This window comes from Mus caroli, unplaced genomic scaffold (genome assembly GCF_978045245.1).
Source record: "Mus caroli unplaced genomic scaffold, Mus_caroli_1 scaffold_17, whole genome shotgun sequence".
Lineage (NCBI taxonomy): Eukaryota > Metazoa > Chordata > Mammalia > Rodentia > Muridae > Mus > Mus caroli.
In genome coordinates this window covers 22,854,967-22,869,105 of record NW_028227272.1, presented here as the reverse complement: position 1 = coordinate 22,869,105, position 14,139 = coordinate 22,854,967, and positions in this window count along the sequence as shown.

Sequence of the window (14,139 nt, the reverse complement as noted above, 5' to 3'; positions counted from 1 at the left end):
CTTGTGAACACTGTGAGTCAGAATATATGAACTGTACATAAATAAAACATTTATTCATACACTGTGTCTATATCATTGAGTGGTGGATGTTACCATGATGGTGGTACCATTCACTATAGGCTAAAGCGTCCCCCTTCAATCACTAAATAAGAAACTGCCCTACAGGCTTGCCTTCAGCCCAATCTTATGTACTGTTTTCTCTGTTGAGGAATGTTGTGGGAAATATTAAAAAAAAAAAAAGAAGAAGAAGAAGGTTGTGGCTTTCTGTGCTACTTGCAACCAGTGGACCACATAGCCCCAGCTGGGTGATCTCAACTCAGAGGCCTTTCTGGGCTGGAGCTCATGAGTCCCTTAGCAGATCGATGCCGCCAGCCCCACACAATGACTGTCCACCCCACGGTCAGTCATCACAACACCCATTTACCCAGTAGAACCAAAACTCTTAAAACTTATAATTAGCTCGCCAGCTACGCACAACACCCTCCACAGGATCTTAAGACTTCTGGTGAGTGGAACACAGCTTCTGCTCCAATCCAATTGCGCACAGGACCTGAGACTGCATTAGTTAGGGAAGCAGAAAACCGGCCTGAGTAGGGCCACAGGCCTCTTCCAGCCGGACCAGCACCTGGGTAGCTGGAGCGCAGGGTCGGCTGACACCCGCCAGCTACCCACGACCCCCGCCACAGGATTTTGAGACTGCTGGTGAGTGGAACACAGCTTCTGCTCCAGTCCAATCGCACGGGACCTGAGACTGCTTTGGTTGGGGAGGCAGAAATCTGGCCTGAGTAGGGCCACAAGCCTCTTCCGGTCAGAAAAGCACTAACAAACTGGCTACACAAACAAGACCCAACATTTTGCTGCTTACAGGAAACTCATCTCAGAGAAAAAGATAGACACTACCTCAGAATGAAAGGCTGGAAAACAATTTTCCAAGCAAATGGTATGAAGAAACAAGCTGGAGTAGCCATTCTAATATCTGATAAGATTGACTTCCAACCCAAAGTCATTAAAAAAGACAGGGAGGGACACTTCATACTCATCAAAGGTAAAATCCTCCAAGAGGAACTATCAATCCTGAATATCTATGCTCCAAATACAAAGGCAGCCACATTCATTAAAGAAACTTTAGTAAATCTCAAAGCACACATTGCACCTCACACAATAATAGTGGGAGACTTCAACACACCACTTTCACCAATGGACAGATCATGGAAACAGAAACTAAACAGGGACACAGTGAAACTAACAGAAGTTATGAATCAAATGGATCTGGCAGATATCTACAGAACATTCTATCCTAAAAAAAAGGATATACCTTCTTCTCAGCACCTCATGGTACCTTCTCCAAAATTGACCACATAATTGGTCACAAAACAGGCCTCAACAGATACAAAAATATTGAAATTGTCCCATGCATCCTATCAGATCACCATGGACTAAGGCTGATATTCAATAACAAAATAAATAATAGAAAGCCAACCTTCACGTGGAAACTGAACAACACTCTTCTCAATGATACCTTGGTCAAGGAAGGAATAAAGAAAGAAATTAAGGACTTTTTAGAGTTCAATGAAAATGAAGCCACAACATACCCAAACTTATGGGACACAATGAAAGCATTTCTAAGAGGAAAACTCATAGCTCTGAGTGCCTCCAAAAGGAAACTAGAGAGAGCACACATTAGCAGCTTGACAACATACCTAAAAGCACTAGAACAAAAGGAAGCAAATTCACCCAAGAGGAGTAGACGGCAGGAAATAATCAAACTCAGGGGCGAAATCAACCAAGTGGAAACAAGAAGAACTATTCAAAGAATCAACCAATCAAGAAGCTGGTTCTTTGAGAAAATCAACAAGATAGATAAACCCTTAGCCAGACTCACTAGAGGGCACAGGGAAAGCATCCTAATTAACAAAATCAGAAATGAAAAAGGAGACATAACAATAGATCCTGAAGACACCCAAAACACCATCAGATCCTTCTACCAAAGGCTATACTCAACAAAACTGGAGAACCTGGATGAAATGGAGAAGTTCCTAGACAGATACCAGGTACCAAAGTTAAATCAAGATCAGGTTAATGATCTAAACAGCCCTATATCCCCCAAAGAAATAGAAGCAGTCATTAATAGTCTCCCAACTAAAAAAAGCCCAGGACCAGATGGGTTTAGTGCAGAGTTCTATCAGACCTTCAAAGAAGATCTAATCCCAGTTCTTCACAAACTATTCCACAAAATAGAAACAGAAGGTACTCTACCCAACTCATTCTATGAAGCCACAATTACTCTGATACCTAAACCACAAAAAGACCCAACAAAGATAGAAAACTTCAGACCAATATCCCTTATGAATATTGATGCAAAAATCCTCAATAAAGTTCTTGCTAACCGAATCCAAGAACACATCAAAACAATCATCCATCCTGACCAAGTAGGTTTCATCCCAGGGATGCAGGGATGGTTCAATATACGGAAATCCATCAACGTAATCCAGTATATAAACAAACTCAAAGACAAAAACCACATGGTCATCTCGTTAGATGCGGAAAAAGCATTTGACAAGATCCAACACCCATTCATGATAAAAGTCTTGGAAAGATCAGGAATTCGAGGCCCATACCTAAACATGATAAAAGCAATCTACAGCAAACCAGTAGCCAACATCAAAGTAAATGGTGAGAAGCTTGAAGCAATCCCTCTAAAATCAGGGACTAGACAAGGCTGTCCACTTTCTCCATACCTATTCAACATTGTACTTGAAGTCCTAGCCAGAGCAATTCGACAACAAAAGGAGATCAAAGGGATACAAATTGGAAAAGATGAAGTCAAATTATCACTTTTTGCAGATGATATGATAGTATATATAAGTGACCCTAAAAATTCCACCAGAGAACCCCTAAACCTGATAAACAGCTTCGGTGAAGTAGCTGGATATAAAATTAACTCAAACAAATCAATGGCCTTTCTCTACACAAAGAATAAACAGGCTGAGAAAGAAATTAGGGAAACAACACCCTTCTCAATAGTCACAAATAATATAAAATATCTTGGCGTGACTCTAACTAAGGAAGTGAAAGATCTGTATGATAAAAACTTCAAGTCTCTGAAGAAAGAAATTATAGAAGATCTCAGAAGATGGAAAGATCTCCCATGCTCATGGATTGGCAGGATCAACATTGTAAAAATGGCTATCTTGCCAAAAGCAATCTACAGATTCAATGCAATCCCCATCAAAATTCCAAATCAATTCTTCAACGAATTAGAAAGGATCTTCACCTATCCTAAATCAGATAAGGGACTAATATCCAATATATATAAAGAACTCAAGAAGGTAGACTCCAGAAAGTCAAATAACCCCATTAAAAATGGGGCTCAGAACTGAACAAAGAATTCTCACCTGAGAAATACCGAATGGCAGAGAAGCACCTGAAAAAATATTCAACATCCTTAATCATCAGGGAAATGCAAATCAAAACAACCCTGAGATTCCACCTCACACCAGTCAGAATGGCTAAGATCAAAAATTCAGGTGACAGCAGATGCTGGCGAGGATGTGGAGAAAGAGGAACACTCCTCCATTGTTGGTGGGATTGCAAGCTTGTACAACCACTCTGGAAATCAGTCTGGCGGTTCCTCAGAAAATTGGACATAGTACTACCGGAGGATCCAGCAATACCTCTCCTGGGCATATATCCAGAAGATGTCCCAACCGGTAAAAAGGACACATGCTCCACTATGTTCATAGCAGCCCTATTTATAATAGCCAGAAGCTGGAAAGAACCCAGATGTCCCTCAACAGAGGAATGGATACAGAAATTATGGTACATTTACACAATGGAGTACTACTCAGCTATTAAAAAGAATGAATTTATGAAATTCCTAGCCAAATGGATGGACCTGGAGGGCATCATCTTGAGTGAGGTAACACAATCACAAAAGAACTCACACAATATGTATTCACTGATAAGTGGATATTAGCCCAAAACTTAGGATACCCAAGATATAAGATACAATTTGCTAAACGCATGAAACTCAAGAAGAATGAAGACCAAAGTGTGGACACTGTGCCCCTTCTTAGAATTGGGAACAAAACACCCAGGGAAGGAGTTACAGAGACAAAGTTCGTAGCTGTGATGAAAGGATGGACCATTTAGAGACTGCCTTATCCAGGGATCCATCCCATAATCAGCTTCTAAACGCTGATACCATTGCATACACTAGCAAGATTTTGCTGAAAGGAGCCAAATATAGCTGTCTCTTGTGAGACGATGCAGGGTCCTAGCAAACACAGGAGTGGATGCTCACAGTCAGCTATTGTATGTATCACAGGGCTCCCAATGGAGAAGCTAGAGAAAGTACCCAAGGAGCTAAAGGGATCTGCAACCCTATTGTTGGAACAACATGATGTACTAACCAGAACCCCGGAGCTCTTGTCTCTAGCTGCATATGTATCAAAAGATGGCCTAGTCGGCCATCACTGGAAAGAGAGGCCCTTTGGACTTGCAAACTTTATATGCCCCAATATAGGGGAATGCCAGTGCCAAAAGAATGGGAATGGGTGGGTAGGGAAGTGGGGGGCGCTATGGGGGACTTTTGGGATAGCATTGGAAATGTAATTGAGGAAAATATGTAATAAAAATATTAAAAATTAAAAAAAACAAAACAAAAAAATAAATAAACAGTTTGTTTAAAGTGAATAAATAAAAAGACCATAAAAAACTTATAATTAACCAACCAGATTTATGTTTCAATAAATTCCCAATTTACAAGATGCCAATACAATAATTTCAGAACCAATTGTTAATGATAAAAGCTTTATACCAATTATTCTAACCTTATGATGTCATAACTACCTGTGGCTGGTTAAAGCCACGCTGGTTCATGTCTGCCTCCATCTTGGCCTTCTCTTCTTTCTCTGATGCTGTCTCTGCAGCTCTTAGCTCTTCCTCCATTTTCCATGTCCAATCACAGGCCTCCTGCTGCCCTAATGTAATTGGACATGGAAAGTTCTGTGAGAAGGCATGGGCATGTCCTCTCAGATGACCTAAAACTAGCCAGCACAAGATCCACTTTTTGTTTTTATCTGTTTTTCCTAGTGATATGCATAGAGATCTCTGTTAAAAAAAAGATTTCTTGATACAGAGGCAACTTTTCCTTTGTTTTTCACTTTGTTGATGTTGCCTCTTCTGGTTCTTGACATACTAGTGTGAAGGGATGATGCCAAAGGAATTCTTGACAGACAGGCAAAGGCACTCACTCACGTACGTACTCACTCACTCACTCACTCACTCACTCACTCACTCACTCAGGGGTTTGATTTCTACAGGTGCAGCCTACAATGTTGCCCATCATTTTTCCAGGTACAATGAACAAACAATCTGTTTTGCATTTAGAAACAGAAGAAAAAAATTGAACCAACTGGCAGAGTCATCAAGAGGTGATACAAATAAGTAAGACTATGAAATCCACAAGTAGCTCTGTAATGTGGGTTTTAGAGTGCTTCCTGGACACAAGTGTCTATGGCTAAAACCAGCATGAAGGTGGAAATGAGCCAGCAGTAGGCAATCACTTGTACTCCAAAGTCTTCTTTGACAAGTCCCATGGAGACAGAGTAACAAGGGAAGAGCTGTGGCCTAGAAGAGAGGCTTAAAGTAGGGACAGGTCAGGAGAGCTGGCTCTAAAATGGAGTTGAAGATACAAGTCAGCTGGTTTGCTATGAACTGCTTTGCAAAGTATCAGAAGAAGCTGAGTCATGTTTTTGACAGGAAATTCAAAGAGAACCAAGACCACATGACACCACGTATGCACAAATCTTTGGCTTAGATCAATGTATGCATCATTTTCTCACACTTAACCAGTATGCATCATCCCTGATTTCCTCACCATGAAGACACCCATTCCACTCAACGTAAGGAGAGAGATTGGTATTAGGCAAGCACACTGGAAATAATTGGAGGGCAGTCTGGAAGAAAATCATCTTTCAGCCAAGAGACAGAGAAGACCTTTTCCCCAGGGAGGGAAAGAATGCATTACAATCATGGGAGAGACTAGGCATTCACTCTCCTGCCACCCTCACCAAGGGAGGTCAAAGTGTTATAGAGGCTGTGATGATGAGCAAAGACTGTGGTATTGTACTGCAGGACAAGAAGTAATGAGGCGAAGGAGATGAAAGACCGAGAGAAAGGCAGCCAAGCTGTTCTCTGATGAATAGGATATTATCCAAGGGAAGAAGCTAGGCAGTCTTGGTGCAGACAGAACTTCCACTGATTGTTCACTGCTGACCAAACACTAAACAGCTACTGAACACTGTGGAACCATTTGTTGAGCTTTGGTGAGGCCAGGCTTAGGGACAGCTTTTTGTGACTATATATGTGACCCTTGAAGGTGTCATGGACCTGAAGGTGTGCATTTATAAGGAGCGGGTGGCATGCAGCTATCTCCAAGGTCAGGTTTGAGACATGGTGATATGCAAATAGTGTCTTTGCTCTGTCTATCAAATCCACCAAAGAGCACTACCAGCTAAGCTGGGAACTATAGGCTTGAGGGGAGAATGAAATATATCATGGGTGTCTTCTGCAGAGTCAAAGAAGGGAATCAGGAAAAACGAATGAACTTGAACAGACTTTTACTCACTCTGTGTTGTTGAGAAGTGAGTAAATTGGGCTCACCATTCTTTAAGGGTCTGGAGAAAAATCTAAAAGCAAAAGTAAGGGACATAGGGTTGCCCTTCTCAAAGGTAGTGGAAAATAAATTGTACACAGGCAATCCTTTTTCTGATCTCTCTTATGGACATTAACAAAGCGTTAGCCTTTGTATTAATACACCAAGGGTGTTGGTGCTGGATGATGCTGTAATTCCCACAATTCTGAGCTCCAAGTTCCTAATCATTTTCAAAGTGTCTTTGGCAGGAAGCCCCATGAAATGACATGACAGACTTCTCTATTCATTTTGCAGCTGAGGATCTGGCCATAGGTCTTCTGTGGTTTTTTTTTTTTTCTCATTCTTTTAAAACATCTACATTCAGCATTCTAAGTATTAAAAGTGCTTTCACATGCTTTCTATGGGTTTTAATTATTACTGAGGTAGCATAGTATGGTGAAGGCAATAATAAGTTGGAAGGCTGTTAGATCAGCTCATAGTAACTTAGTCGAAACAAAAAGGAGCACAATGATTAACCAATAGAACCCAGTGATTAGAAATTACCCCTTACATTAAATCACCCCAGTTTATCCAAGAGATAAAGCGGTTGTGTTCTCATGTCATAGAGCAAATCTCAGGGGAGTCGTGTGCATATTGCATGCTTCATTTCCTGTTATTTCTGATCTCAGCTCTCCACTTGAAAGTACTTCCTGTTCCCTTTCTCTCTACATCTAACTTTTATTTGGATTACAAAATGCTGGTCTTCGGAGGCCGTAGGTCGAGAAGTCTGATAAACACCATGAAAGGGAAGTTCACCTGCCAGTACTTGCCACCCACTTGGCACAAACACAGACTTGGACTTAGTGTGGGGAGTTACAAATCTCATAAATTTCAAAGACACACCCAACATGACTTTTAAAACACTGCTCGAAGCTGATGAACTGCACACGTCTGACCTATACCCATGCGACACTCACTTTCTGTGGCAAGTTTCTCTTAAGAAGGAATGAGTTTCCAATGCTTAAAATCCATACTGAGTACAGATTCCTCTGTGGGACTCTGATTTGTCTGGTTGGTCACAATAATAGATGTGGATGAAAAGGACATTTGAAGCGAGACTGAGCACCACCTATGTTAGTTTCCTGATGTTCAAATCAAGAGTCTGGCTGCATTCTCCAGGTCTAGCATGTACCAGTGTTGTTAATGTGGTCTTTTATTGCATAACCTTACCTTCCTAACAAGAATACCTGTATACCATCTAGGATTGTTGCGTTATCATTTTAGCTAATACAAGCACATCACATAAAGCTAAATTAAAGATTGTATCACCTATATCCTATGAAAATTTTAGATAGTTCTAAAAGATGTATTCAAAATTAGGCCCCATAACTTATGGTTCATTTTAAGTAAGTGATGTTAAGAGCTTTTATGATTGATTATATTCCGGCTTTAAAAATCTCTATTTTTCATATGTCTTAAAATGTAAAGATATAATGATATCATTTCCTCCTTATTTCTCTCTTCAGTCCCTCTCCTCTTGCTCTTTCTCAAATTCATAATGGCTTTTTTGTGTCGCTGTTACATTTATGATATATTTTATACACAGACACATAAACATACATACACAAGAGCATAAACAGATATGTTCAAGCAGCTGAACCCATTTAATGTTGCTTAAATCTATATGACTTCAGGAGTGACCAATTGGTATTTGATAACCAGTTAAAGGATTCATTTCTGGGGAAGACTAATTTTCTTGCTCTCAGCATGCTTGAGTTGCCTATAGTGCTTCATCCAGTAAGATTCTCCCCTTCCCAGTCAGCATGTCTTTTGGTGCTGCATGTGTTCAAGTGTCGTTTGTATGGCCATATTGCTGAGGTACTACAGCTGACACCATCCCTATCATTTCTAGGAGACACAATCTCACAGCACATTTCCCAGTCCTCTACATTTTAGTAATTTTATAAATGGAACCGAAACACTAAAGGCAAGTAGAAAACAAGCTAGAAAACTTAATTTTTCATTTTCTTGATCTTAATGAAATGAATTGCCTGTGAGCTGGCATGCAACATGCTTTATGAATAGGAGTTTCTCACTCATCTGACTGTTATTGTGATACTTGTGGACAGATGCCTTATATTGGTGTTGTGGGAAATATTACAAAAGAGATTTCACTATCCTGTGCTACTGCCAGCTACTCTCAGGCCCCAGCAACAACCCCACCCCTACCCCATCCCATCCCGATGCATCTATGGCTAGCCCCAAGCAGTGACCACCCACCTCATGGTTTCTCTTGTGGATTTTGTTCACATTTTCAGCTATCCACCCCCCTGTGGTCAGCCATCCCAAATCCCAGTAACTCAGTAAAACCAAAACTCTAGAGGCTTGTAATTTATAAGTCAGATTTATATCAGTAAATTCTCACCCCACAAAATGCCCACACAATGAACTCAGAGCCAATTGATATTGATATAAATTGCCCACCTAGATAAAACAAATTGTCCTGTAATTATCCATCCCTTGTGAGATATTCATAGCTACCTGTGGCTAATTAAAGCCAAACAGAAGCTGGATTGTCTCTCTCTTCTTTCATCTTCCTTCCTTTCTCTCTCTCTCTCTCTCTCTCTCTCTCTCTCCTCTAAAAATCTTCACCAGCCTTCCTTTTTCACTGACCAGTCACAGGCTCTCACCTTATCTTGTGCCTGCCCTTACTTGCATATAGACATCAATCCATACTTCCCCCTTTCTGTCCAGTTAAAAGGCTCTTTTATCTCAGATCTAAATTGAGCACAACTATTTCCATTTTGTGAATTATAAAGTATAAGATACACCTAACATCCAGTCTATTATCTTTGACAATTAAATAGAACACTGTCATCTATCCTAACTTAAATGACTTATAAATCTATATGTTATGTCCTGATTTAGCTTGTATACTATCTGAAAACTATCTTCTCAAATATATTTTCTCAATGTTAAATAGACTGGTTTGGCTATGAGACTATAAGTAGTCTTTCAACCCCATCAGAAATCTGAGAATGACCAACATTATCTGAAAATATAGGAAGCCTAACTCAACTTCCAGAACTGAGACAAGTTATAGAGACAGCTGCCTACCCATACAGCTCCTGTAAGTCAGGAAGTTGGAGCGTCCGTCTTCAGCCTACTGGCCCAGGATCATCTGACAGAACTTTATTGTAGAAAATTTAAGATTGCCCTACTTGGCAGAGATTATCAGTTGACTATTTCGTATAGTGTGTCCTTTTTCTGGACAGTTATTTTGTCTGTAGATGAGTAGGCAATTTCTGCTCATTGGCCACATAGCCATGATGTACTAACTCACCTGGAAGTAGAGATGGTCAATTTCTTCTTTGGATCTACAAAAGGAGAGCTGCTAGGAGCAGATATGTTTCAACAACAAAAGAATAAATAACATTAAATTTTACATTCTGTGGACTTCTTATGCTTTTGAAAACCAACTATTTATGTAAAGTAATCAATTATTGTCAGTTAACTACTCTCAGCTATTTTTAATTAAATTATCTGAAAACACCCTAATCATAAACTCAGAGACATGAATTTGCCATTTGGCCCTTGATTCATAGACTTAAACTTCTCAGATCAGTTTATAATAACAATTATAGAATGACTAGGTGTACACCTTGTACTTTACCTTTTTTTCAATAGAAGAAATTTATACCAATGAAATCCTTGATTTTGTATCAAAATAAATTTTGTACCAAAATTAGAAATTATGACTTATGTTTAGGAACTATTATAAAGAATTCTACCAAATGAGATTATGGCTACACAATCAATTCTAGCTATTTCCTCCCTGTTCCAATTATGACCATTTCTAAATTCCCCAGAAAGCCAATCTTAGAATAATCATCTTCAACCCCAAAGTCCCGGGAACTGGGATGATGACTTCATAACATCTTCAAGCTGAATATGGGCATTGAGATATCTTTGAGGGTAGGGAAAATGGGGGAGTTAGATGGCCATAAGAAGGCCACGCCAATGATTGTTTTAGTCTCTGATGTCTCTGTCTTGACTGGATCTGGCTGAAAGTTCAAGAGATAAGGAGTTCAAAGCAGGTCAGCTCAGCATGTCTGACAATGAGACTCACCAAGGCTGTATATTCTGTAATATAGATATCTTGAAACAAAATTTTAGTATCATGAAGATAACTTTTTTTGATTCTCTGGAATCTAGTTCTTCAGGGGGTCTCCCTTCATCATATCTGATCCATATTACTCTGAGAGGTATAGAGACAGTAATCACCTTTTCTAAATATGTAAAGGCAAAGCCTTTCTCGCAAATCAGCATATCTTTGAGCCAGTAACAGAAAAACCTTTATTTTGACCTCAGAGGAATATTATAAACATAAAACTCAAAATCACCACCATTTTGAAAATTAAAATAATTCAAAACAAGTGAAGTAAACTAAAATACCGTATGTGTCTATTTTTCGGCTTTTTCTTAATCTGTTATGTCAGAATAATTAACCCAAAACTCTTGTGGAGCCCACATTCAAAGAATATGAGCTATCCTGCAGGACTACAAAGCTTCCCTAAAACAAGTGTTTTCATATAATCTCCCTAGCAGCCAAAAAGAAAAAAAAGAAAAAAGAAAAAGAAAAAGAAAACTCTTTTGTTTACTGTAAAAACATATATAGACATCAATTCAAATATTTGCATCATGAAAATCTAAAATTTTTAAATTATTCGATTATCATTTGGAAGAGAGGAGGGTGTCCATATTCTTTGCTTTAGATTTGCAAACGCCAACTAGACCTTTCATTTCAAAGTTAACTGCTTATCTCCAGGGACTCTTGTCATATCCTTCTGTTAGAATGACTAGGTGTACACCTTGTACTTTACTTTTTCTGTAACAATAGAAGAAATTTATACCAATGAAATCCTTGATTTTGTATCAAAATAAATTTTGTACCAAAATAAGAAATCATGACTTATGTTTAGAAACTATTGTAAAGAATTTTGGGCAGTTGTAAAGTATGCCATAATTTTTGGTCCCCAGGAATCTCTAGAGACAGGAGAATACCAGGTTTTGGTTGCAAAAATATTCCTTGGTTAAATTCTTCCTGTCAAATAACTCCCTAAATGAAGTCATCATTTTTATTCATAGACCTGAATTGTTTAGGTACTGAACTTTGTGCTCAAGAAGCTAACTTTCGGACATCATAGATAAAGATTTAATCTGTGGATTTTTATGATTAATTTCGCCATTGTGTTTATATTTGTCTTCTAGTTAAATAAGCCTGAACTATCTTCTTTTGACTCTTTTAATCTTTGTACCATTGTAGAAAGAAAATGTTATTCGAACTTCTGAAGTTTTATACTTTGTATTCCTCTAAACCTTCTTGACCATTTATGGACCATAACACTGCATTAAACTATGAATGTTTGTAAATGTGTATTTATGCCATTGTTTTTCTATGATCTTACTGGATCATTTTATAGGCTGGTTAATACAAGAGGCCACGATAATGTGTGAGAGCATCTAAAAGGGGAATTTTCAAAATTAAAGAAATTCAACTTAAGCTATCATCTTTTCAGCATGTCATCAACACAAAATAATGGACAATGATTTTACATTCATTTTACTCTAAATCTCTGGAAGTTTATGTATATGGTGCATTCATGATCTCATTTTGAGGAGGCCCACTTAACAGCTCTATGGTCACACATACCCAGTGGCTAACATAAAATGGAACAGTCTAGAATGAGCTCAATCATTTTAAATAAAAGAATGTCAGTGAGACTTAATGAACAAAGAGGCCATGAGTTTGAAAGAGAGTAAGAACGGGTATGTGGTAGGGTTTGGAGGGAGAAAGGGGGAAAGAAGAAATGATGTAATCATAATCTCAAAATAAAAGAAAGAAAAACATGTTTTTTTGGCTTTTGGTGGGAGAGGAGGATAGTTAGAATCAATTAATAAGGATAGAACAGTTTCTATAATGCCAAAGCATGAAAGAAAATTTCTCAAGATATGAAGAAACAAGATCATTATGCCTTCGATATATACTTTTGGTTTGTAAAGTGGTTAAGAGATCACGTGACTATGAAAAGAAAATACATTTGGTTCTATTGTACACACCTACAACTTTTCAACAACAACAGCAAGACCAGTGTCCAATGTTGTGTGGTGTATATTGAGTGTGAATCATTTGCACAATTGAGTTTTCTCTTCCTTACATAGGTATTAACAAACCAATCACTTTGTTTTAGAGAAACTGCCACCACTTTTCAGTAAAGAATGTCTCTTGGCTATATGTTGTCATTTTTACAACATAATTACATTCATTGACATGACAGATTTTGGTATATTCTTGGTCCTTCATGTACATAGTGAATATTTTGCAAAATTCTTGATATATTTTAGGTTTCATGCCATTTTACATCAATCTACAAGAGGAAAAAGTTTTTATCAAAAAATCATTACACCATTTTGTCAGAAATCATTTCTTTTACTGATTTTTTTTTGTACCCATTGGAAAGACAGTGCCTTGTCTGTTTCACTCAGAGGCCACTCAGTGCAATGTGTCTCTCACATACCTGTAACCTCCCTCCACAGCCTGAAGCAGGCTGAGCCAGGCTTGACTTGTTGTCACTAGGAGATCACCTGGGGTGGAGCCTGCCTCCCTGGATCACTCTATTGTTCTGCCACTGCTGCTGCTGCTACCTGCTGCCTAGCTATTCCGGAGCCTACACGTGGTCACCTGCAGCTGGGCTCCAAGGATGATTTGGCGGGAATACCCCCTCCCCCTTCTTTATAAGGCATGTTCCCCGACATTAAAGTTGAGCTTTGATCAGAAAGTCTTGACTTAGCTCCATTCTTTCTCTCATCCATCTAGTTCCTTCTCTTTCAGCTCAAGTCTGCCTCTTCAGCCATACCCCCTTTCCTCCGAGCCTCTGGACAGTCCGCAACACATACCCAGGGTGATCTGAACTTTATTCCTTCAGTGTTGAGGAGGGTGTTTATAATCATCATGGGATGGTCATATAGTTAACAATAGAACACACATATTGGCTCAGTCATCATCAAAGAAGCTTCCTCCCACAGTAGATAGGGAAAAAATACAAAGGCTCACAACTGGACAATATGCAGAGACTGAGAGGAGACCTCAGAACACCAGTGCTAAATGGGATGTCTCCATCAAACCTCTTCCCTCAGAGCTCAGGGAAGAAGAGGCAGAAAATTTTCAATATCCAGTGGGATGGGAAGACACCAAGCAAAGAGTGCCTTACAGAACTGATGTACATATGAACTCAGAGATACTGTGACAGCATGCCCAAAGACTGCACATGTCCAAGAAAGATACTGGTCCTAGCATGAGAAGGAACAGTGGACATGATCTACCATTGACAATCTCTTGTAAACGAAAATTTTATTTTCTACAATAAAATTTCACTGGCTTATACAAGCCACACACAAGGACAGACCCCATGCCTAGCAGAAGACTGCCAACTCAATACACA